At 43.5% G+C, this 23,036-nt stretch overlaps 1 protein-coding gene across 1 annotated transcript in view; it reads left to right on the plus strand.

Moving 5' to 3' along the window:
• The first annotated feature begins 259 nt into the window (after nucleotides 1-259).
• The window catches only part of LOC121549012 (heparan sulfate glucosamine 3-O-sulfotransferase 5), a 102,342-nt gene continuing 79,565 nt past the window's right edge, over nucleotides 260-23,036 (plus strand). Inside the window, exon 1 of the mRNA XM_041860781.2 lies at nucleotides 260-785. The gene's annotated coding sequence lies outside the window, so the exon portion shown is untranslated. The remainder of the gene's footprint in view (nucleotides 786-23,036) is intronic.

Raw genomic sequence — 23,036 nt, forward strand, 5'->3', positions numbered from 1 at the left:
ATGATTCCAAATAGTTAAAACCGAAATTCTACATATCTGGTGATTTTTATATGAAAGGACCAAATCATTTTATGTTTATGGTGGGCTAATGTGATTGACATTTGGACACAGAGGCTACAGTAGCCTACTTCACAATAAACTTATGGCTCTAGCGCTGACCATTACATCTCTTGTCTGAGTTGAGCTGCATATCTTTTGTGCATCCACCTCTCTCCTCCAAGAAACACGCCCAAACTCTCAACATCAATCGTCAGTCACAAGTCTGCTGCTACTGGTCGACGTCTGTGGTGGGCACTCCTACTGTATTTTGGAACTCAAAAGCTTGAACGCGCATATTCCAACTGCACAGTGCTTTTTCAAGGTGTCCTGAAAGCAGAGTACGCACTTACCGATCTACAGTTTCCGCGGGACAGCGCTGAGATTCACCAACACCATTCCCACAGAGAGAGGTCCACGAGATGTGACAACCTACTTCATTACATTTGTAGCAGATTACCTGCATCTGTCTTCTTGGCGCCGATATTTGTGTGCGCACGTGTCCCTTGTGGAACCATCATGATGATTGTTTAGAATAGTTTGATAGCATATAGAAACATTTTCTCGACGAGTCGGTCCGGGACATCTCTTGCGGCAGTTCGTGTCGATGCTTGAGACCGAGAAGCACCTGCTCTAGCCTGCAGGAGATTATGTGGGGGCGCTTTCAGACCTCTACTGCATCTTGTCCGTTCTTCTTGTGCATTTCGCCGCTGAGAGGATAGCGGTGTCCCGTGGAGGATGCCTAACAGGTAGGGTTACAGTAATATTTTGTTGGTAAAAAAACAAACATTCCGGACGTGTTATTCAGGCTGTTTTCTACGGACAGGTAGCCTAACTAAGGAAGCAATGGCTGAATGGACATATTTTACGCTTTTATCCCAAAGTTTGGATGAGACCCTATAACTTAGTTAACAGAATGTATTATTATTTTTTATTTTTTTACATGGACAAATAGTAGGCCTTTGCATTTCCCTCCATTTCCCTCCATATTTTAACCTGTCAGGACAGGGATAAAATTGACCTGGTAGGCGTGATATTATTTTGCCCATATAGCAAAAAAAAGTTTGAAATGCCTATCTTTCCCTTATGTCAGCCGTTAAGTTCACAGTTATGTTCTGTATTGCAGTTTTTCCCAACTCCAGTACTCGAGTACCCCCAACAGTACACATTTGTTGCTGTAACCCCGGAGAAGCACACCTGATTCAACTTGATGAGTTGAATGAGGTGTGTTTGTCCAGGGCTACACTAAAAGTGTGTACTGTTGGGGGCTACTCCAGGACTGGAGTTGGGAAACACTGCTGTATTGGATAAATAGTATACTATATTTCCATCTAATAACAATTTAATAACCTACATAATTTCCACTAAATTAAATTGTAACTTTGTCACCTGTTTATTGTACATCGTATTCTGAACATGCACAGCTTCTATTTGTTTATGCTGTTATTTGCTACAAATTGCTTTATGAATGCCTATAGCAGGTTTTTACAGTATATTGCACTGTGATATGGATAGAGGACACTCAATGCATTACACAGGCAGTTCATATAAAGTGTCAATGGTAAAACAAAAATTCATAAAGAAAGGTTTTGAGATACATTAGTTTTTAGATTTATTTTTAGGATGTGTTACACTTTATTTTGTTTACCATCGTCATGCATGGCAAATCAAAATATAACCTGATTTCTGTGATGTGCTAATAGAGTTCTCATGTCAGACATTTTCAGATCTTAAAACATATTTTTAATCTGGGCTCCTAGTGATTGGGTAGATGTTGATCTAAGAGGGTCTTTGCTTTATAAACACGTGTTAGTGTCCTATAACATATCCCTCACAGGTTTACTTTTGGGGTTTCTCTGTGTTCTGTTGAGCGATGGAGACCAAGGTAGTTGAAGTGCACCGGTTGTAGTGTACCCTAGGCTTGGTTTCTTGTCATATTTTTCCTATGCCAATTAAATCCATGAGTTTAAAGTGATACCAAAATGTAACAAGACCACCAAATCATGCATAACACCAACACATGGTTTGCGCCAAACTATTCTCTCTCTCTCTCTCTCTCTCTCTCTCTCTCTCTCTCTCTCTCTCTCTCTCTCTCTCTCTCTCTCTCTCTCTCTCTCTCTCTCTCTCTCTCTCTGTGTAAGCTATTCTTTGTTCTGTGTGTTTGTGTTCGTCTCTGTGTCTTCCCGTCATCTCTCTGTGGTGATTTACTTTCATTACTGTCTCCAGATGCTTTTTGCAGTGTAGATCAGCCTGTCATCATTACTCTGCATTTACTTTCTAATAGGGCTTTTGCAATTAGTTAAGTCTCCAACCTCATCTGTAACAGTCCGTGGAAACAGACATAACCACACGGAACAATACCACGTTAGTATCTACACATTGCAGCAGCATGTTGTTGAATGCTCATCATGGGTAAAAAGACAACTGCATAACTTCGTACAATGTGGGCACCACTAGACTTCACTAGAGAGCTCGATATCCTACTCCTCTGGCACTTCTTCAGAAAGACAGCAGAAACTTTAATAAAGGACGGATCTCATAAAAGGAGTGTCTCTCTCCACTGTGCACTCCATCCACTCACCCCCACATAGGCAACAGTATACCACAGGGATGAATTAAGAGCTGCTGCGTTGTCAAAGGCCTAATTTGGGATAATAAACGCCATGATGGCAAACTGCAAGAGACGTCAGCTTAATGACTCCACTGGGTAGGGCTGCCAGGCAGGAAGCTGAAAGCAGGCCAGTCTCCGTTGACCTTCTGGAAGAAAAAAATGGAGCATCCTGCTACTGAATGAAAGAAAGAGATAGGCTACTCTCCATTTCTCTATCACTAAGATTTTACAGTGTCCTTTACAGTGATTCTCTCAATATCTCAAGCCAAAGTTAGCTATATTACATTTTATTTTGGCAGCAAAAGCAGTACTTGAATGTACACTAGTGCTGAGCAATTAGTGCTTTTTGAGGAAGTTTCGGTTACATTATGAAAAATAATAATGGTTTTCGATTTCGGTTTCGAGTATTTTTTAAATGCAATATGCATTATGTGGGTTGAATGCTGTAACAACACAGAATAAAACGGAATGAAAGTCCCATGATGGTAGTGACAGCCCATTACTGCTTATCACTTATTAACCATAATTTATTCACATTACTTTACTTTAATAAAATATTTCAGTTGTTGTGTATATTACATTTGTTTTATTTGATTACTTTATTATTTCATTCCAAGTCATCATCTCATCTCTATAGAGCTGCTGCATATGCGGTCTGACAAAATAACAATTTTGTAGTTCTTAAAAGTAAATAAGGCATACTTTTAGGACTGCTGAATACCAACTATCAATCACTTAGATCATGTATTTTCAGGTAGAGATGCCTCGCTAAGCAACAGCTGCTCTCTATATACCCTCACAATCGCACATTCTTTTGTCTGTTCTGTAGCAGGCATAAAATAAACACAGACTGGACAAGTAGATGCGCAATCGATTATGGTCATTGTAGTTAAATACCACGTTTTATGCACTAAACTATGTAGAATTTTGGCCAGTTGGAAACTACAACATCTTACTACATCACACAGTTTAGGCTGGATCTCATTTATCTAGAGAAACTGTGCAATGTGCGCATTGAGCTCACAGAAAAAAAAACGAACAAAATGGAATTCAAATAATTGAACCAAAGTCGGTCAATTAGTTGTTTAAAAACTGAAAAATAACTGAAATATAGGTGAATCGCTCAGCACTAATGTACACTGAGTGTACAAAACATTAGGAACACCTCCCCAATATTGAGTTGCACCGCCTTTTGCCCTCAGAACAGCCTCAATTTGTAGGGGCATTGACTCTACAAGGTGTCGAAAGCATTCCAAAGGGATGCTGGCCCATGTTGACTCCAATGCCCACACTTGTGTCAAGTTGGCTGGATGTCCTTTGGGTGGTGGACCATTCTTGATACACACAGCAAACTGTTGTGTGAAAAACCCAGCATTGTTGCAGTTCTTGACACACTCAAACTGGTGCGCCTGGCACCTACTACCATACCCTGTTCAAAGGCACTTAAATCTTTTGTCTTGCCCATTCAGCCTCTGAATGGCACATATACACAATCCATGTCTCAATTGTCTCAAGGTTTAAATATCTTTCTTTAACCTGTCTCCTCCCCTTCATCTACACTGATTTGAAGTGGATTTAACAGGTGTCATCAATAAGGGATCATAGCTTTCACCTGGATTCACCTGGTCAGTCTATGTCATGGAAAGAGCAGGTGTTCCTAATGTTGTACACTCAGTGTAAATAGTATTCAAGCAATATCTAACTTGACCTTGACTACTGACTCTCATTAAGTAAACAAATATAACACACATAGTGGAGCTCTACCCCTATAAAGCACTGTGTCATCAATCCTGATCCATAATAATCCATGGTCAAATACCAACTAGCAGCAATGCCCAATTTGAACAGACGTGTTTGCCGAACAACAATCGGGATTAATTGCTTGCTTGCAATGCAATTAGGGAGAGAGAGGCAAAGGGGTTATTGTATGCGATTGAAAGCTGATGCGTATGGCGCAGGAATTTGTCAGTCCTCTTCCTGTGGCTGGTGAGTTATAGCTAAGGTGACCGTGATTATTATTCACAGACCGATCTGCTCTTCCTTTGCATTCTGTTTCTCTTGGGTCTGATCAAGTGTGCTCTATTATACCTCCCTGTAATGATTTGTGGAGGTCTGGCTGTGTAACATCTAAAGGACAGCTGCGCGTTTTAGCGCCTTTGAAAACAATATCATAATCCACATCCCTTAGCCATATGGGATGCAAAATAGACGCCCTTCCCAACGGTGTACCGCTAGAAACCTTATGTTTGATTACATTAGATTTTGTACTTCAAATTTTTGTACTTAATACCCCTAGCATGAATCCATATTTACTACCAGTGCTCTGTACTGTGTGTAATTGACTTTGGAATGCATAAATAATTACACCGACTCGTCTCTGAGTGATGCCTACTCGCTTCCTCGCCATGTTCCTCCTCCTCCCTGTAGCAAGCTCTCACTGCTCATTCGTTTTTTCACTGCCTCATGCCTTATCGTTCCACCAGTCTCTGTTGTAGGCTAAGCCATGATACTGCACCTGTAGCAGTGTTTCTGTAAAGAACAACAGATCTTCTGAGCTGAGGCATATACAGTACAGTGAGTGACGTTGAAGAATGTGTGTACTGTATGCTCAGTGTAATGGAAGGTCCAATGCAGGTCAGTGTTTCCCCTAGGACTTTTTTCAGCAGCGTTTGCAAAGTTAGCGTAGGGAGGGGGGGGCTTGGTAGTGGGCGTGGCCGAACATTTTAGAGGCCCTTCTCTTGGCCGCAAAGACAATTTTGCTGTTTTAAAGCTAAATTCCTACAATTTTACATATTTTGCCATGGGGCGGAGACAACATTTTGGCATGCTTTAAAATGGTAAAATTGCCAGGGCTCTAGACTAACTTTTTCCACTGGTGGCACTGTTGCTACCGACTTTTTCAGTTGATGGCACCAGCACATGATTAGGTCGCTCCATAACCTGACCTGTGTCCCATAATGTACCTGCATTCCATACAAAACCAGGATAATAATGACTAGCAATCTTTTAAACTAGCATGCCCTTGCAGGGCTTGACATTCAGGTAAATTTGATAGTGGCACACCGGGCCAGTGCCAACTGAAAGCTACTGGCCCGAATGAAAATAATACTGGCTGGGGAAAGTGGATGATGCGCACATCATTTAAATGTTTTCTTTAATTTGTGGGCTGAGCAATTAGCCTATAACCTAAAATGACACCCCTTCTTACACAAGTATTTACATTTTAACTTGACAATATCATATTTACATTGATGTTTTGGAGGGAAGAAATATAACCTTAGCGCAATTTCAAAAAGGGTGTTATTGTTAGCGATTTTGAACAGTCACTCTACAGTTGTAGGGCCCTATAAAATCTGTTTTATCTTTTGGTAAATTCCATTTTCCCGGTTTTATTTTTCCAGATTCCTGAGTTTTCCTAGTTATTTTTCAGGTTTTCACTCTCAAAATCACATTTTCTTTATAGAAAAACAACAAAAATTGCATGTTCTAAGTCCCAAAAATAATTTGGAGTGTGTAGTTGCCCTTTAATTCAATTGCCCACCTAGCAAGAGACTGTTGTGTTTGGCTAGAGGTGTTTTTGCACTGTACAATGTAGCTACACGGGATGGCAGAGTTTGCAAAAAAAATACCCCACGATTGATACAAATTGCCAGGTAGGCCTACTTTGCAGTAAACATTTAATTGGGAAGGTTTTTTGGGAATGTCTTTAGAACAGGGGTCTCCAACCTTTTATAGCATGAGAGCCACTTAAAAAAAACATGTTGCAAGCTACCCATTTTCTTTATAGCTTTCAAATAGGCACATTATTTTCCTCTACCCTGCAACTCTTCCCCGGGTTCTTCGTGTACAAGATGTGTTTTCTGTCAATATAACTCGTAAAAATAATGGTTAATAAACAACTTTTAAGGGGGCCCCATAAAATCATATTTAGTTTTTTCCTGAATTCTGTTTTCCTGCTTTTGGATTTTCTTTCAGTTTTTTTACTCCCAACATTACAATTATTCATAGAGAAACAACGAAAATTGATGTTCTTTGTCCATATCAATGCTTAAATCATATCAGAAGACAATTTTTGCACTCTGTAGAAAATAAACTAACACATTTAGTGTAATTCCCCTTGAATTGCATCTAGCAAGAGAGGAATGTGTCTGTCTAGCGATGTTTCTGCTGTTAGGCCTACTGCTGCAGAGCATGTCATGGCAGAGTTAGCAAAACAATCACCACCCAATTCATGTAAATAATGATGATATAGTTCTGTCAGGTAATTTGCATTTAATTGAGAAGGTTTTGGGGGAGTCTTTCGGTCTACCCACAAGACGGTTATCATTAGCATTGCTAACTGGCTACATACAGAGTGATAGACAAACGCGTGCACCAAACAGGGCTATATTGCTGGAAAGTAATCGGCAGATATTACGTGGCTAAACAGGGGTGGGATAATGTCAATATAACTTTGATTGGATAGTAGCCAGGAGCTTTTGGTTTATGACAGTTTGCGATGGAACACATGAAAAAATTCATGAACACTGAACAAAAATATAAACGCAACATGCAACAATTTCAAAGATTTTACTGAGTTACAGTTCATATAAGGAAATAAGTCAATTAAAATGAATTCATTAGGCCCTAATCTATGGATTTCACATGACTGATAATACAGAAATGCATCTGTTGGTCACAGATACCTTAAAACAAAAGGTAGGGGCGTGGATCAGAAAACCAGTCAGTATCTGGTGTGACCACCATTTGCCTCATGCACTGCGACACATCTCATTTTACATTTTAGTAGACGCTCTTGTCCAGAGCGACTTACAGTTAAGTGAGTGCATACATTTTCATACTGGCCCCCCGTGGGAATCGAACCCAGAACCCTGGCGTTGCAAACGCCATGCTCTACCAAGTGAGCTACATCCCTGCCGGCCATTCCCTCCCCTACCCTGGACGACGCTGGCTAATTGTGCGTCGCCCAATGGGTCTCCCGGTCACGGCCGGCTACGACAGAGTCTGGATTCAAACCAGGATCTCTAGTGGCACAGCTAGCACTGCGATGCAGTGCCTTACACCACTGCGCCACCTTCGTATAGAGTAGATTGTGGCCTGTGGAATGTTGTACCACTCCTCTTCAATGGCTGTGCGAAGTTTCTTGATATTGGTGGGAACTGTGTACAGATCCTTGCAACATGGGGCCGTACATTATCATGCTGAAACATAAGGTGATGGCGCTGGATAAATGGCATGACAATGGGCCTCAGGATCTCGTCACGGTATCTCTGTGCATTCAAATTGCCATCGATAAAATGCAATTGTGTTCGTAGTCTGTAGCTTATGCCTGCCCATACCATAACCCCACCGCCACCATGGGGCACTCTGTTCAAAACGTTGACATCAGCAAACCGCTCGCCCATACAATGCCATACACGCTGTCTGCCAAATGCCACGGCTGGCATGATTACAGTGGTGTAAAGTACTTAAGTAAAAATACTTTAAAGTACTACTTAAGTAGTTTGTTTGGGTATCTGTACTTCACTTTACTATTAATATTTTTAGCAACTCTTACTTTTTACTTCACTACATTCCTAAAGAAAATAATGTACTTTTTACTCCATACATTTTCCCTGACACCCCTAGGTACTCGTTACAGTTTGACAGGAAAATGGTCCAATTCACACACTTATCAAGAGAACATCCCTGGTCATCCCTACTGCCTCTGATCTGGCGGACTCACTAAACACAAATGCTTAGTTTGTCAATTATGTCTGAGTGTTGGACTGTGCCCCTGGCTATCCGGTTTGCTTAATATAAGGAATTTGAATTGATTTATACTTTTATTTTTGATACTTAAGTACATTTGAGCAATTCCATTTACTTTTGATACTTAAGTATATTTAAAACCAAATACTTTTAGACTTTTACTCAAGTAGTATTTTACTGGGTGACTTTCACTTTTACTTGAGTCATTTTCTATTAAGGTATCTTTACTTTTACTCAAGTATGAAAATAGAGTACTTTTTCCACCACTGCATCTTTCTAAGTGTGTAAACAGAGCGTTTGTCAGAAGTGAAGATTAATGTTGGAACAAAGAGAAGTGCTATCAGAGTAACAATGTTCCATATAGACCCAGTTAGCAAGCTGTCCGGGTGGCTGTTCTCAGACGATCCTGCAGATGAAGAAGCCGGATGTCGAGGTCCTGGGCTGGCGTGGTTACACGTGGTCTGTGGTTGTGAGGCCGGTTGGACTTACTGCCAAATTCTCTAAAACGATGTTGGAGGCGGCTTATGGTAGATAAATGAACATTAAATTCTCTGGCAACAGCTCTGGTGGACATTCCTGCAGTCAGCATGCCAATTGCATGTTCCCTCAACTTGAGACATCTGTGGCGTTGTGTTACAAAACTGCATTATATAGTCCTGTTTCACTGTATGTACAAGTGGGTAACCTGTACAAGTGTTATGTGTGAAATGGAAATGTGTTTTTTGCATATCCCACTCCGCTGCGACACCCTCGGAGAGTGGGGTCACAGCCAATAAATGTTGATCTTTTTTATTTTATCAAACTGAACCAAAAACGAATGTATCCAACAAAATATTTTTCACTGGCACCCTAGCAACCAATACAACATTTTGTGTTTTGGTTGCAGTTTTAAGCCCTGAATGCAATTCGACACATTTTGTTATGGGGCACAAAAAATATATACCAGTTTTAAAGCAAATTTCCTGCAATTGTACACATTTTGCGATGTGGCTGTGAGGAAATTTGCAGATTTAAAGCTAATTTCCTGCAATTCCACTCATGGCTTATGCCGTGTTCTTATCTAGAGTGTTTTTATTCCTAATTATATGGCTCTTATGCTATCTGAGTGACACAAACATTATAACAAAATCAATGTGGGCCCCATGTCATGACATTTGGGGAATTTGAGATTCTCCCACACTGTCTAGTTTTTATTCTGGTGGTTGTTAGTTCTCAAAGATGATCTTATAAAATATATAGCTCCTTTATCTTTTCTAAGTTTACACTGAAAACGTTGGACCATCCCGAAAATTATTAAAAAAATATATATGAGTATGGGGAAACACTGCAGGTGTCTGTAGAGAGAAGGTCAACATTACTGGCTGGTGTAAGCACGCCATCACTCTTTCCATATCTGTGGTACCATGACTGTTGACTTTCCATGTTGGCCAGTGGTGGCCCGCCCATCAGGGCGTTACATTTTTTAAATAAATACAAATATATATGTATATTTTATAATTCATGGATTATGTTTTAAATGCTCGTAAAAGTCTGCTAAATGTGCAAATGTTCCTGTTTCAAAAATATATTGTTCAAAACAAGCTGTTCAGTTACTTACTACTCTGCCCCTCAGTGACTCTGCTAGCAGCAGCAGCGCCGCGGGCGCATAGGCCGTGCAAACATTGCTTGGATTGCTTTGCCAGCTATGAGGTGGAATAGCATACATTTCAACAGCACAAAATAAATGGACTGTCCTGGAGGACTCAAATGTGCACTAGCCTCCCTCCCAATGAGTCTCTTGACAGCTTACTTCCGCAGGCTAGATCTGCTCTATCAGGTACAAAAAGCAAATTTGTAATTAACTTGTAAATAAATAATCATAATAATCATGGGAGCCTGGGATCTGATAAACTGGACATCTACATCCAATAAGAGTCAAAAGAGGGATACACTAGCTAGAACCTTCTCGTCGGGGATCTGGTAGGACAAAAAAGCATGACTGTGGCTGGCCAGTATTATTATTTACCCCGGTGTCCATCATGTTCTACTGTAGGTGATAGGGCGACATGTTGTGTGGACTAAAATGGCAGAAAACCTGGTGTATCACAAAGCATGATCAAATTAATTAGCCAGCTACGGTAATTCTGAGACATTGAGAAATATTTTGGTTGTTTGTTTTTGGTCAAATTAACCAGTTTGGTGAAATGTATTTAACTTTGATAAGCAGCTACAGTAGCTAACTATATCTAGCTGGTAGCTTGCTAGCTAGTTATGCCAAATTCAAGTCTATCTAAACTAATATCTGACTAACTCGAAAATATGAAGTTATTTCAGAATTAAAGTTAACTGGCTAGTGCATCATGCTTTATGACATTATGTTAGCTAGCCCTAGTTAGATCATGTATTTTCACTTATTGCATCTGCATGCTTGTTGCCTTCTCCCTGTTGCACTATTTCTTTTGTGAGCTGGCTGCTCGTTCTAAATAGTATAATCTAATCTGCAGTGTTGTAGTACTCGAGTCCGGTCTTGAGACCACATATTGAGTATCTCGGTCTTGTCTAGGTGTCAGATACATTTATACTCGATCTTGACTTGGTCTCAGACAGTGAGGACTCGTAATTTCTGGAAGGTGTAAAAAACAAATAATTATCAGCTTCCATTTAGTCAGCGCATAAAACCACTTCGCCAGGCAAATATATACACTTCTTTCTTGAAACATGAATATCTTAACAGCCTTATCTATTATAGACGTGTTTGATCAGTGGCAAACCTATAAGAACTTCAGTGTGTGACAGGTTTGTGATTCTGAAAGGACAGCAACCGTAATACCAGCGCACTCATGTAGAAGAGCACACTTTTTGTAAAACACAAAGGGCCAGTAGTGTAGTGGATGGTATACACAGGTATAAACTGTATTCCCACTTTTTTTATCAGTGGGTATTGCGTATACTCAGTTCTTAATCCCTACTAATGCGTATCAAAGTAGTGGAGGTATATGACATCAATTATGTAGGACAATAGAGAAATTATGCACAAAGTAGCCTACAGAATCGCAAAGCACGTGAAATATACGCGCCACACATAGCGTAGTTTCAGCAGAATATAATCTGCAGGCAGCAAGAGTGTGCAGCTCTCAACTGCTTTTACATTTACATTTTAGTCATTTAGCAGACGCTCTTATCCAGAGCGACTTACAGTTAGTGCATACGTTATTTTTTTTATACCCCCGTGGGAATCGAACCCACAACCCTGGCGTTGCAAACGCCATGCTCTACCAACTGAACTACATCCCCATGGAGCAGCTCACAGAAGACAATTCCCCATCGTTTATCAGTACAATTTTGACGGCCAACTAGCTGAAAAGGTTTGTTCCTTCGTTAGATTTTAGCTCATCTTGCTCTGGCTAGCATTAGTTGTTGATCTTGTTGTTGTGCATAACTGAGGGAGAGAGAGCCTACCGTTTCATGGCTGTTTGATCAATAGGACTGTAAAGTTCCCAAACTTAAAAACAATTTAATCAATTTTAGAAAAAGGCTGTAAGGTAACAGAATGTGGAAAAAGTCAAGGGGTCTGAATACTTTCCGAATGCACTGTAGATAAAGTGTCTCTTTTCAGATTGAGTTTTAAATAAAAGTTGAATTAAAAGTTTAGATCTAGCAAAAAACAATTGTGCATTGACAATATATTGAAAGCCCTCCTTCCCCCTTTCAAGCCTCATGCTGTCTCATGCTTGTGAATTAACTGATAAACATCAAGTTCTATCTTCCTCTGCGGCTGAGTGTTGCTGTGTCCAGGGTATCAAGTCTCCAGCCTGACCTCTCTGTTGACAAAAATGATGAGAGCAGCGTCTGTTTGTTGTCTGACTGCAGAGCAGACACTCATTACTTCACTAAGACAGACAGACAGACAGACAGACAGACAGACAGACAGACAGACAGACAGACGGGGTGTGATGGGTTTTTCCCCCTCTGTGGCGTGTCCAGTTGCATCAGGGTTCAGCAGTTTATATATTTTTTTGCATTACTGCGTCGCTGCCGAAGCCTGACCATGAAAAAGATCAAGGTTTATTGATGTGCTTGGACATGATGCCATAGCACAATATTTTCAACAGCAAGCTGATTTACTTAAGTCATTTTGACCAGAATTAGGGTAGACTAATGGCAGGCATAACTAAATGAGAGTCAGGTTAATCAATTTCACAGAAAGCACCTTCCCCATCATGGCCACCGGGAATGAAGGCCGGGAAAAGGGCTGAGAGAAGGGACCACATTTCTCTTCTTCAACTCTGCTTTTTCATGCTTGTCAAATAATGCAGGCGAAGGAAAGCCTAATGGAATTTTACTGAAGGATTTCACCATTAACATATAAGAACTAATGTTACCTTTCAAGTGGCATCAAAAACAATACCAGCAAGTCATTTCTCTGGTTTAGTGTTTATTATATGGACTTGAGAGGATTTTTCTTGATTCATGCTAGTGAAACAACATCCTATTCTTGGTGAAGATGACTTGATAGTTTTAAGGATGTCTGTCAGTTTTTTTATGTAGTGACAGAGTACACTCGTAACTTGGGCCACACAGGGGCATAGAGTTACGGGGATACAGATGTGGCTAGTCTGACAGCGGAATGCAACACAAAGTGATAGAGAAGCATGACTAATTTTGAGCTGCTATCCACCACTATTATTTAGACATTTTATAGGGAGGCGCTGTCAGAGTTGCCTTGGCAACCACTGTCTCTGGCAGGGCTATGCATCCCCTGCAGGGCTGTGGATGGTGTGCTGCAGGTTTTACTGCACTGTACCATTTTAAAGATTCAAAATCGCCAGCGCCCAGGGACAGAAACAATAAGCATGAAATACTTAGCCGTGTTGGCAGAGCGTAGTGTGTACCGTGGACCTAGTTTCTTTACCACTGGGTTATCTCGGCTTAGCTAGGATTGCTGAGGCTATTTCTTGTGAAAAGATCGGCTTTGACAATTTTCTGTCGAGCCTAGGGTGTTTACGGAGGCAGTCATACAGCGTCATTGGCTCCAAGCTCCAGAGTATGTTGAGTTTAATATTGCTATTCTGCAGCAGGAAATTAACTGTGATGGCATAGATGGATCCAGGCAAATGAAAATGGATGAGTTGACAACTTTATTAAAATCAAATAGTATTGAGATACACAGACAGTCAGACAGTCAGATTCAAGTTTCTTGGGGGAACAGTGTACTACAAATCTGCTCTGATTTAACCCTCAACCCTGAGTTTGCAACCTGAAACATGGAGAGACAGGGAGAGGGGTTTTGAGTGCTGGGTGTCAGTCTAGTCTGGCCTGGCTGAGCCACCGGAGAGTGACAGTGATGAGGAGTAATCTGAATCGGCCCTCTGACAGAGAAAAACACCCAGCAGCAGGACCCTCTCTCTCTCCAGTCTCTCTCCACTCTCTCCCCACTGTGAGTTATGAGCGGCAGTTATCTGATTGAGCACTTAGTTGCTGGTGGAGCCTTGTTTTCAAGTATTCTTTTCACTTACGTTGTATCGATCACTGTTGCCAAAGTGTTAATGATGAGTCATACTATTAAATGTTATGACCCACACCGTATTCAATTACCTCCCTTTCTTATAGAGATGGCCCCTTGTAATTAAGGTCTAAGCAGATGCACTTAGAAAAGAAGAACAGCAGGCAACACACAATTACCCAGATAGCCTTCACACTGATACCAGTAAAGAAGAAATATGCAGCAGAGCAGATCTAAGGCTGTGTAAGTTTATAGTTCTACTTTTTTATTGGTTTCTCTCACTAAAAGAGACTAATGCTTTGGTGAAACTAGAGAAATAAAATACTGGTGTGAAACCGACAGGATAATCATTTACGGGATTTAATGAGGGGAGTACATCCTTTAAAAATGTATACAGCGTGGCATTTGCCCAGTTGACTTTAGGCTGTGTTGGGAATGTGCAGTCACAGTGGTATATGTAATGCCCAGGGCCTCCGGTCAGACTAAGGGTTTTATTCTTCATGAATAATTGAATGTAACGAGGCTGTGTGGGACACAGTTGTGTAAAGGCAAAGTGCTCCTGTTATGAGCCTATCATCACTAGAAACACAGCGAAAAGATTGTAAAGGAGTCAGTTAACATCTTTTGACTATATTTGTATGTAGGCCACATGGAATGTAAAGAGTCTTACAGTTCTATATTGAATTCTAATGACTTGCTGTATGGAGGAATAAGATGAGGAAGGCTATGGGATATTCTGTTCAGTGGGCTGGCCACTACATCTGGGTTTGTTGGGTCAAGCTGGAGGCTGGGTGCCTTTCATCTAGTGGCAGGTTGAATAATCCACAGGTCCAGAGTCAACCAAGGATGATTTTAGATAGAAATTGGCATGTTTGGATGTCTCCAGGGTAGTCTTACTTCTTATAGGAATAGAGTTGGGACACCCTGCTACCCACTTAAATTATGTTTCTGAGAAATACATTATCTGTTGACCCAGGGCTGCTTCATCTGAACATGTTTTCTAAATGCATAGGAACAGCCATCATTTAAACTATGACAACATCTTCATGTTTGATCTGCAGTGTTTAAGTGGATCAACTATCACAAGTGGGATATATTTGTATTTTGTTTGCAGGCAGCATCACGAACACAAGGACCTAGTCTACATGATTTCGGAATATTCTTCTGCTAGTGCCTCTGAAATTGATTCATTTGACAGCCAGTTCGCTCTCTGAATCTCTGAGTGAGGGCAGGCTTCTCTCCCAATAAGTGTATTAGATTCTCAGGACAGTCTTGTCTGATTGAGCATTCAGTTCAGCCTGTAGCAGCCCGAGAGGCATTAATAAGAATTGTATCAGAGGCTATAAAGACTGAAACTTGAACGTTTGTGCTGTCAAAAGAGCAAAACTCCCATGACTATTTTATTATTCTCATATAGCAGAGCGAGGGTTCTACAGCATTTCTTTAGTCATAAATTAGCCCACGAGGTAGGGCACATAGTGACAGTCAGAGCTAGCATCCCAGTCACAGCCCTAAAACAGTCAGTCAGAACATCGGCATTCGTTTTTGTTTGATGGACCTGACTCCAGTGCTACTGTGCCACCAGTATAAGAGAATTATGCTGTTGAGGAAGCTGTTTCGAATATACTATTGAATCTGTTACATGTATTTGAATAAGATATACAACATTAGGCTAATGCAATAGACTGTGGGCCTGTCTGAAGCCCGGCAGGTGAATGAAGTGCTCTTAGATCAACTTAATTCCAACTTTTACTGGCATCTCATTAACTATGTTAGAACAATGCCTTTGGGAGAGTCATGGTATAAAATGGACAAAACCAGTATCCTAGATTTGACTGATGTTTATAATTCTGCATGACAGAAAAAAAAAGAAGGTAGTGTCTAGTGTCTCAGCCATAATCTTTTCAAAACTGAAAATAAATGCTGCAGCAAACAAATGTTTTGGAGCACGTGCTCGCGTATTAATGTGCAAGGTTGTCTCATGGTTATTCTCTTTGTAACTCCTAATAAAGTGGAAATAAGCACACTCAATGGAAGTATTCAATTCCGAAATATTACTGTGTAAAAACTGCTGAAACTGTTCCAGTACACCTTTTGTACACCTCTGCTCTCTCAGATGCACACACAATGCATCATTACTTTCTTTGTCACGGACAGAATGTGTTATGATTTAACTGGATAGAACCCAAATGCAGACAAGTACACCAAGCCAGAGAAGTTTTAACAGGTTTATTATAATGTTCAATAGTCCAGGTTTCCAATAAATGGGGAAGAGCAAGTCCAGGTTACAGGGAGGGTACAGATCCAGGTCAGGGCAGGTGTGGTACCGTAATGTCCTAGTGTCCGTGGTGAGTCCAAAGGAGAGGCCCGATAGTGAAGAGCAGGATGGTGGTGGCAGGGTGAAGCGGAGGCAGGAGTCAGGTTCCAAATATCTTGGCACAGGAGAAAAAGTAAATAAACAGTCCAAAAAAACACAAGAGCGAAAACAGACAGGTTGAGTCGGCAGCGAGACTAACATGGTTGTCTTGACTATGATCTGACGATGAGTGGAAAGTTTGACCGGGTCTTAAAGGCTGAGGTGATTATGGTGAATGAGCTGCAGCTGGAACCCTGACTCCCGCACACCAGACTTCACTCCTGCAATCAAGGACAGACAGAGGGGAGGGGAGAGCAGAGAGAGAGCTACCTAGCAGCAGTAGGCCTAACAGTACCCCCCTCTACGGACGCCACCTGGCGGCGACAGGGTTTATCAGGATGTAACCTATGAAACTCACGAACCAGAGCAGGATCCACAATGAAGCTCCTGGGCACCCAGGAACGTTCCTCAGGACCATAACCCTCCCAATCCACCAGGTACTGGAAACCACGACCCCGGCGGCGAACATCCAGAAGTCGCCGGACAGTGTAGACCGGACCCCCACCCACGATCTTGGGCGGAGGAGGGGGACGAGAGCGAGCACAAAGGGCTAACCGACACAGGCTTAATCTGGGAAACATGAAAGGTGGAATGAACCCGTAGGGGAGGCAGGAAGCTGTAGCTTAACCGCGCAGGGGTTAACAATAGACAGTATCTTGAACGGTCCTATAAACGAGGCGCCATCTTCTTCGACTCCACCTTCAATGGAAGGTCCCGTGACTTCAGCCATACCTCTTGACCAGGAGAGTAACCGGGAGCCTGGGACCGGTGGCCGGTTGGCTTGCCTCTGCATGTACGCCGAAGCTCGGGACAGAGCTACCCTGGCCTTCCTCCAGACCTTGCAGCAGCGGCGCATGTGGGACTGCACCGGGTACCGCAAGTTCCCTCTCTTGGGAAGGGAACAGGGAGGTTGATAACCCAGAGCACACAGAAAAGGAGACAAACCAGAGGAAGCGTTAGTCAAGGTGTTATGAGCATATTCCACCCAGGGAAGCATGGAGCTCCATGACCCAGGGTTAGACCCAGTGACACAGCGAAGTGCGGTCTCCATCTCCTGGTTCGCTCTCTCGGCTTGCCCGTTGGTCTGGGGGTGATATCCAGAGGACAGGCTGGATGTAATGCCCAAAGCTTTACAGAAAGCTTTCCACACCTGGGAGACAAACTGGGGACCCCTGTCAGAGACAATATCCGTGGGTAGACCATGAGAGCGGAACACATGTTCAACAAAATATCAGCCGTCTCTCTGGCAGTGGGCAGTTTAGGTAGGGCCAAAAATGAGCGAACTTAGAAAAACGATCAATCACCGTAAGAATGACAGTCTTACCAGATGAGGGGGGAAGTCCAGTGACAAAATCCATAGCGATATGCGACCAGGGCCGGCTGGGTATAGGTAGAGGTCGTAGATGACCAGCGCTGGCCTGGGTGGAGTTTTTACTTCAGTGCACATACCGTACAAGCAGCAATGAAGGCTCAGTGTCCGCCTCCATCGTGGCCCACCAGAACTTCCGTCGCACAAAGTCAAGGGTCCACGAAACTCCAGGGTGACAGGTAAGGGAGACGAGTGAGCCCACTGAAGTACCTGGGAGCGAGCAGACTCAGGGACAAACATCCGGTTAGGAGGACCCCTCCCAGGGTCAGCTTGATGATGTTGAGCCTGTCTAACAATCCCCTCGATGTCACATGTGATGACTGCAATACTGCAGGTAGGAGGCAAAATGGGTTCAGGGTTACTACCAGTATCAACAGCCGAATGAACACGAGACAGGGCGTCAGGCTTGACGTTGCGTGACCCAGGACGGTAAGACAGAGAAAAATTGAATCTCCCAAAAAAATAGTGCCCACCTGGCTTGGCGGGGTTGAGCTGCTTCGCTGACTGGAGGTAAGCCAGATTCTTATGATCCGTCCAAACGATGAAGGGTTGTTCCGCCCCCTCCAACCAATGTCGCCACTCCTCGAGAGCCAGCTTAACGGCGAGCAGTTCACGATTTCCAACATCATAATTCCTCTCTGCCTGAGAAAGTTTCCTTGAGAGAAAAGCACAGGGATGCAGTTTGTTATCTTCAGGAGAACGTTGTGACAACACTGCACCTACCCCAGTGTCGGATGCATCCACCTCCACGACAAACTGGCGGTCGGGGTCCGGCTGCATCAGAATGGGAGCCGAGGCGAAGCGATGTTTCAGTTCTTCGAGCGCTGATTCGGGCCCCCTTCATTCCAAGCGACAGTCGTGAGATGGAGGTGAGAGCGGTGAGTGGCGCCGCAATGCGGCTGTAGTCCTTGATGAACCTCCTATAGAAGTTCGCAAACCCCAGAAATCGTTGAAGTTGTTTTGCGGGTAGAGGGAGCTGGCCAGTCCGTGACAGCAGAGATCTTAGCTGGGTCCATCCGCAGCTCCCCTGAGCTATGATGTAACCCAAAAAGAGGTCTCAGACACATGAAATTCACATTTCTCCATCTTCACAAACAGTTTGTTCTCCAACAACCTTTTGCAACACCTGGCGCACATGCAGTTCATGTTCCTGGGAGGACTCTGAGAAAATCAAGATATCATCCAGATAGACAAAAACAAACCGATTCAACATGTCCCGAAGGACATCATTGACTAGTGCCTGAAAAACAGCAGGGGCATTAGACAACCCAAAAGGCATAACCCGATACTCAAAATGTCCCAAGGGTGTGTTGAAGGCAGTCTTCCATTCATCACCCTTTACGAATGCGCACCAGGTGATACGCATTTCGTAGATCCAGTTTCGTAAAGATGGTAGCACCATGAAGGAGGGGAAAAGCAGAATTAATCAAAGGCAGAGAATACTTGTTCTTAATGGTGATGTTGTTAAGTCCACGGTAATCAATACAGGGTCTGAGGGTCTTATCCTTCTTAGCAACAAAAAAGAATCCCGCTCCTACAGGTGACGAGGAAGGACGCATAATACCTGCCGCCAAGGAGTCCCGAATGTAGTTCTCCATAGCCTCCGTCTCCGGCCGGGAGAGAGTGTACAGGCGACTGCTGGGGAGCGGGGCTCCTGGCTGGAGGTCAATGGCGCAGTCGTAAGGCCGGTGAGGAGGAAGAGAAGTAGCTCTGTGTTTGCAGAAAACGGATGCCAGGTCATGATACACGTCAGGAACAGCAGAAAGATCCATGGACTCCAGTGGAGGTTGAGGCACAGTACTGGCAGGAGTCTGAGCAGAACACAAACAATTCACATGACAAAATGTGCTCCATGAAACAATGCTACCTGTCACCCAATCAATGTGTGGATTGTGTTTTATGAGCCAGGGGATACCAAGGACCAGGGAGTCTGTGGGCAGTCGATAATATGGAATTGAATGTTCTCCTGATGATTTCCCGACACTCTAAGACAAACAGGAACAGTCTGATGGGTAATGCGGGTCAACAATTGTCCATTTAGACCCTTAGCCTGCAGCGGACAGTCCATAGGAACAGTCTCCAAATCCATTTGTTGAGCCCACTCTCTATCCAAAAGCTTTCCGTCGGCACCAGAGTCAATCAGCGCACTAACAGAGAAATTCTGGGACTGCCACTGGAGGGATGCCTGGAGCAGAATGCGGGGAGAAGAGGAAGAATCCGCTGCTCGGCTCACCAAAACTTCTCCCATAAATGATGAGCCGGCCCTTTTCCCGGACCGAACTGGGCAGGAAGGAACGAAATGACCAGCTTCTCCACAATACAGGCAGACCCGAGCCTGAATACGGCGTGCACGCTCCTCTGAGGACAACCGTGCCGACCCACCTCCATGGCCGGGTTCAGTGCTCCTCGTATCGACTCGGGAAGACACGGCTCTCTCCGTGGGACGATGCAGGGAGGAGTTTGTTGATGACAGACAGGTTGCTTGGAACTAACACTCCTCTCCCGGCGGCGCTCCCGAATCCGATTATCCAACCTGATAGTGAGTGAAATAAGATTATCCAGCGTAGGCGATTCATCATATGACACCAATTCATCTTTTAAAATCTCAGACAAAGCATTGATGAACACTCCTTGTAATGCCTCGTCATTCCAACCACTCACTGCTGCTAAAGTCCGAAACTCCACTGCCATCTCCGCCACACTACAGAGCCCCCTGCCGAAGAGAAAACAACCGTTTCGCAGCCTCCTTGCCTCGTGCGGGGTGGTCAAAAACCTTCCTCATCTCCGTGGTGAAGGCCACGTAAGCGTTGCACATGTCCGACTGACTCTCCCAGACCGCGGATCCCCAGGCACGAGCGGAACCGCTAGTAGAGTTGATAAGGTAGGCAATACGGGCTCTTTCTGAGGCGTAGGTGAGGGCTGTTGTTCAAACACTAACGAGCATTGAGTCAAAAAATCGCCACAGGTTCCCATGTTCCCGTCATAGCGCTCTGGAGCAGGAACAAAGGCTCTCTGATCTGGGCTGAAGGGGTAGTGGGGGCAGACACTTGATTGGTGAGTAATTGAACCTGATTAAGCAGCACCTGACTGTCCTCAGCAATCGTCTTAAACAGGGTATCATGTTGGCCAAGTAGAATGCCCTGATTGGCTATGGCAGTCCAAATTTGAGTGCACTCTGGGGTGGTATCCGAGCTACTGTCTGCTGGGTTCATGTTGGTCAGATCATACTGTTATGATTTAACTGGATAGAACCCAAATGCAGACAAGTACCCAAGCCAGAGAAGTTTTAACAGGTTTATTATAATGTTCAATAGTCCAGGTTTCCAATAAATGGGGAAGAGCAAGTCCAGGTTACAGGGGAGGTACAGATCCAGGTCAGGGCAGGTGTGGTACCGTAATGTCCTAGTGTCCGTGGTGAGTCCAAAGGAGAGGCCCGATAGTGAAGAGCAGGATGGTGGTGGCAGGAGTGAAGCGGAGGCAGGAGTCAGGTTCCAAATATCTGTGGCACAGGAGAAAAAGTAAATAAACAGTCCAAAAACACAAGAGCGAAAACAGACAGGTTGAGTCGGCAGCGAGACTAACATGGTTGTCTTGACTATGATCTGACGATGAGTGGAAAGTTTGACCGGGTCTTAAAGGCTGAGGTGATTATGGTGAATGAGCTGCAGCTGGAACCCTGACTCCCGCACACCAGACTTCACTCCTGCAATCAAGGACAGACAGAGGGGAGGGGAGAGCAGAGAGAGAGCTACCTAGCAGCAGTAGGCCTAACAGAATGAGGTGGAAGTTTAGAACAAGTCAAGGTACAGTAAATCCTCAGGGATGTATCCTCTCAGAGCTGCATAGAACAGCTTCTTCTTACCGTTGCTTATGTGACCTAGGGGGGTTATGCAAACATTTCCGAGTTTTGAGTCGTTTTTGTTTTGACATCTATGCGTTTACACATTGTAAGAGTATTTTAGAGGAACTCAGAATGGATCTACAGTAGTCCTCCCCTGGGTGCCACTGGATGGTAATAGCCCGTTTCTCTCTCTCAAATGGCTTTTTCCTGAGATGTGTAAAATCTCACAGGGCTCAATTATAAGTGTTGAAGGAAACACAGAGGGACTGGAGTTTTCAGTCTTCAAAGCTGTTCTGCTGAGTTCCTGCTTTCTCTGTTTACATCACTGCATGAGCCAACCCTTTCACCCTTTCAGCAGCATACCATTGTGTTTTTATTCCCTAAAATTATATATCATCACATTTGCTGGGTTTTCTTTTAAATCTACAGTGCTAATTATTATTTCACATCATAAGCGGAAATCTGACCTAATGCTAATGCACCAAAACACATGAATGTAATAATGACGATATAGTACAGAAAAGTCCACATTCAAGCATAACACTGTTTTAATTGCACCACAACTTACACATATTGTTCGTATTAACACAATGCGTGCACAAAGATGTTGTCACGATCGTTTACGAACGAGAAGGACCAAGGCGCAGTGTGATAAGCATACATGTTTATTTAACGAATAAACACCACGACAAAACAACAAACGAAACGTGAAGTCCAAGGTAGCATACACACAACATACCTTACACAGAACAAGATCCCACAACTAACTGGTGCCAACAGGCTGCCTAAGTATGGTCACCAATCAGAGACAACGAGCAACAGCTGCCTCTGATTGGGAACCAAACAGGCCAACATAGATCTACCCATTCTAGATCTTAAACACAGAACATCGACATAGCAAACACAACCCAGAAAATACACACCCTGACTCAACAAATACAAGTCCTCAGAGTCAGGGCGTGACAGATGTATTATTAATTCTGCCATGTTTCTCTCTCTGTGTTTTTGAGGTTAGGATGAGGGGTCGGCGGGAGGGGTGAGGGGGGAGCTGAGGCAGCAGAAAGAAAGACCTGTAGAATAACAGCTTGCGTTGAGCACCGGAGCTGATGACCTCAGGGTCAACAAATGCATTTACAGATCATAGGTGCTCTCCGTCTCCGACAGCCACTTCCATTGAGCAACGGACAGCTGAGCATCTTCCATGATTAGGTGCAGCATCTACATCGCAAGCACAATGGAGATGAGGAGATGGAGGGGTGGAGGGGAGGAAGGTAGGGAGACGGACGGACGGACGGATGGGGGGGGGCTTTGGGGGTGTTGCAGTAAGCGAGGTCATCAATTCTGGAGCTCCAGCTACTGCCTGGATCAGTAGATCTAGTAAATAGATGAGTGTCCTGACCTACAGCAATGTCCTGCATACACCACTGACCTGGCACATCGCTCTCTGGAGTAATGGTATACTTTACATTGATGTTAATGAGCTCCCACTGTATGCATGCATATATATGCACCAGTACATGTACATTACCA

The sequence above is a fragment of the Coregonus clupeaformis genome, chromosome 33 (assembly GCF_020615455.1).
Source record: "Coregonus clupeaformis isolate EN_2021a chromosome 33, ASM2061545v1, whole genome shotgun sequence".
Classification (NCBI taxonomy): Eukaryota; Metazoa; Chordata; class Actinopteri; order Salmoniformes; family Salmonidae; genus Coregonus; species Coregonus clupeaformis.